This window comes from Saccopteryx leptura, chromosome X, assembly GCF_036850995.1.
Source record: "Saccopteryx leptura isolate mSacLep1 chromosome X, mSacLep1_pri_phased_curated, whole genome shotgun sequence".
NCBI lineage: Eukaryota > Metazoa > Chordata > Mammalia > Chiroptera > Emballonuridae > Saccopteryx > Saccopteryx leptura.
The window spans coordinates 52,456,025-52,459,627 of record NC_089516.1 but is presented as its reverse complement, the minus strand read 5'-3'; the positions used below and the strand labels follow the sequence as shown (position 1 = coordinate 52,459,627).

The following is a 3,603-nucleotide window of genomic DNA, read 5'->3' as shown; positions in this document are numbered from 1 at the left end:
GACTTTAACCCCAGGACACAGCTCTGGGGACATAGCCCAGGCACCCACAAGGCCTCTCTTTTTCAGGGGTGAGCTAGTAGGCTCACCTCAGAGCTCAGAGTAGGTCCTCAAAGCTCTGAGAAGTTGGTTTTCCCTCTTAAGAGTTCTCTGGACCCTTCTAGTCAGAAATAGAACTTCCTCATCCCCTGCTGGGACTGGAACTCTGTTCTGGAAAGCCAGAGGACTGCAGGGCAGGCACAGAGCAGAGGCCTCCCTGATTTTCCCTTAGGGCAGAGTCCCCTGTAGCCACACTCTCACTGGCTCCTGAGAGTGGGAGGCTGAGGAGCTGGGTGACTCATTGTATTTCTGGGAAAGAAAAGATCAGAGGTTTCAGTTCGCTTATTTATTTATGACTGATATTTGGATGAGAAAATGACATGAAAAATACAAAGGCTTAACGAAATTTAGCAAAGTCTTGGGCAGCAGCCTATCAGGAATCCATTAGTTCTTCTTCTATTAAGAAAAAATCCTTCATTCCAAAGCCACAAACGAACTTACACCATCTGCTCATCTCCCGGCCAAGGAGTACAATTCCAGGAAGCAAAAGAGTGGAGGTCTGCTTGGCTGATATGTGATGATGGTCAGCCATGAACAGCTGTTTATTCTCAGTGACTATTCCCACGTCAACCCATTTTGGGGATTAGCTGTTCTTTAAATGACAGAAAGGAGACAAACCCCCAAGTCCTGTGTACATCAGTCACCCCCTCTCTTTCACCTTTTGACTGACACATGGTGACCCAACTCAGTCTTCCCTGGGATCCAATGACAAGCCCAGGGACAAAAAAATCCCAGGTCTCAACACTGACCTACCCCACAGGAAGCCTGTGACTGAAAAGGCAAGAAAATAAACAGCCATGAGTTGCTCAAGGGACTAAAGTTTACTTGGTTCAAAAAAAACCTTCCTGTTCTCCAGAACTGAGCTTCAGAGTAACAACTGCCTGCCGCTGACCACACGAATAGCTGGAGGTTGAGCTTTGATATGAATTCTAACCCTCTGATTTCAGCACATGTTCTCATCATGTTGTATAAGTGTGCATGCTGGAGGTTGGGGCTATACCCACTTCTGGGCTAGAAGTTATTTAAGGAGAAAAGAAAAGATGAGTTTGCTGTGAGTTCAAACATAGCCACATCTCAGTCTGAAAGATCCTTCCAGAGAGATAAGGAACTAGACAGCAAAAGCCACAGGTAGCCCAAGCTTCTGGAGGTATGAGTGAAATGGAAACTTCTTATTTATTTTAGTCCCCTTAACTCTCTAGGTTGGGGATTTAAACCATAGGTGTTAAAACTCAGAGTCATCATTGCTGGATCAGGCCCTGGCTGGTGGTTCAGTGGATAGAGTGTTTGCCTAGCATATGGATGTCCCAGGTTGATTCCCGGTCAGGGCACATTGGAGAAGCAACCATCTGTTTTTTCCCTTTCCCTCTCTCCCTTCTCTCCCTCTTCTCCCTTTCCTCCTACAACCAGTGACTTGATTGGTTCGAGCGTGGCCCTGGGCACTGAGGATAGCTCAGCTGGTCCAAGCATGTCAGCCTCGGGTGCTAAAAATTGCTTGGTACTCAAGCATCGGCCCCAGATGAGGTTGCCAAGTGGAGTCTGCCTCACTCTTTCCCCTCCTCTACCCTAAAAAAACAAAAACAAAAACAAACAAATAAAAAAACCTGAATCAGGCTTGGAAAATTTTGGAATCACCTGTCCCATTGGTGACACCCTTCCTTACCTACCTGAGGACAAGACAGAGATAATATCATGTATAGGAGTTACCTAGTGGCACCAGATGCTATCAATTAGCTAATTTTAACTTCACAGCATCTTTCAGGGGTTGGGAAGCAGCAGATACAATCCTTATTTTTTATTTTATTTTCTTTTTTTACTGATCAGAGCCATCCTGGGAGGTTAAATGTCAAATAGCAACTGAAAGTCTGAGTAAGGACCTTGCTTGGTCTTGGACCTCCCCAGATACCATCCACTTCTTCCTAAATATCTCCAAGCACTCAGTTTCTGGGGCTTTTAGTTTTCACACCCAGGTTGCCATGATGAATCCCTTGGCATTGCTCACATGAGTTGGCATGCTGTTTTCACCATCTCCAACGTGGGACTTTCTGTGAAAGGTGACCCAACCCAGGGCCACCCAACACCTTTGAGTAGTCCCAAGTAATTCTCAAGATGGTAAACAAGTAGGGCTTCCAGAACTTAAGGCAGGAATGTTTAATGTCTGTCACCTGTAGAACATGTTACAAATACATATGTCAAGGATATGGAGAAACTGGGACCCTCGTTCATTGCTGGTAAGACTGTTGAATGATGCAGCTGCTGTGGAAAACAGTTTGGTGGTTCTTATAGGGGGAACTCAGGAGTTAAAATTTTAGCTTGCATAATGGTGGCTTTGGTTATGGCCAGTGAAAATAATGGTTAATGCAAGTATTGGGTTGGGGAATAAGTTCGTAGCATTTTTACCGAAGACTTTTATTTAAACAAAAAACAATAATTATATCAATAAGTTAATCAATTATATATTCGCCGTTGCTGTTTACAACCTCTTCCCACCTCTCGACCAATTTGTTGATGCCGTTTTGCCAAAAATCGCCTGATCTGGTGTCAAAGAATTTGTTGAGCCAGTTTTTAAGGACCTCTTTGTTATCGAAGGTAACGCCCTTCATATGGTTTGACAGGGAGCAGAAAAGATGGTAATCGGTCGGTGCAAGGTCCGGAGAATACAGCGGATGCTGAAGGACCTCCCATTCGAGCTCTTGGAGTGCAGCTTTGACGACTTGTGCAACATGGGGCCTGGCGTTGTTGTGAAGGAGTATGGTTTGACCATGTCGATCAGGTCTTTTCAGTCGAATAGCCTCATTCACGTGGTGTAGCTGGGCAATGTAGAGCTTCTTGTTGACCGTGGCATTCTTTTTGAGCATTTCCCAGTTCTTCATCGAATTCAGAAGGCCTTCCGCTGCGGCACGTGTCATCGACGTCAAAGTCGCCATTTTTGAACTTTGCAAACCATTTCCGTGCTGTAGACTCGCCTATGACACCTTCTCCATACACGTCGCAAATGTCCCGGGCTGCTTCGGCAGCTTTTTGACCTCGATGAAAAGCAAAGAAGAGCAGGTGTCGAAAATGTTGATTTTTGCCTCCTGGGTATTCCATTTCTAAGCCTCAAAACTAATAAAAAATTAAATAACTCAAAAATACAATTAACATAGTTTTTTAGAGTAGAAAGAGTTTTATCGAATGAATACTTACCCTTTGCCAAACAGCAAACAAATCGTTGTAAAATAAAAGAAAATATAAAAACGCTACGAACTTATTCCCCAACCCAATAAAAGCTTTGTTCCAGAAACTAGGTACCTGAAGAGGCCTACAGGACTTAACTAGATCTGCAAGTAATACATCTTTGTGCCCAAGGGGGTTACAAGTTAGCCCACTTTTGTGATCCAGAAGTCTGCAAGCAAAGCTTTTGTGCTCCAAGGACAGAACGCTCTTAGACTACGATCCAATTAATTTTGACTATGATTTGATTAACCTTCCCTTGAAATTCCCAAACCCTTACCTATCCTTTTCTCCCGC

The 3,603-nt window shown here is 44.2% G+C and overlaps 1 long non-coding RNA gene across 1 annotated transcript; it reads right to left on the bottom strand.

Annotated features, from left to right (window-relative positions):
- Nucleotides 1-2,958: 2,958 nt before the first annotated feature.
- On the bottom strand, nucleotides 2,959-3,358 carry LOC136386084 (uncharacterized). Its single transcript, XR_010747888.1, has 2 exons — nucleotides 3,280-3,358; nucleotides 2,959-3,198 (listed from the first exon to the last, which is right to left on the bottom strand). It is a non-coding gene; the product is annotated as an uncharacterized lncRNA (long non-coding RNA).
- Nucleotides 3,359-3,603: the final 245 nt, after the last annotated feature.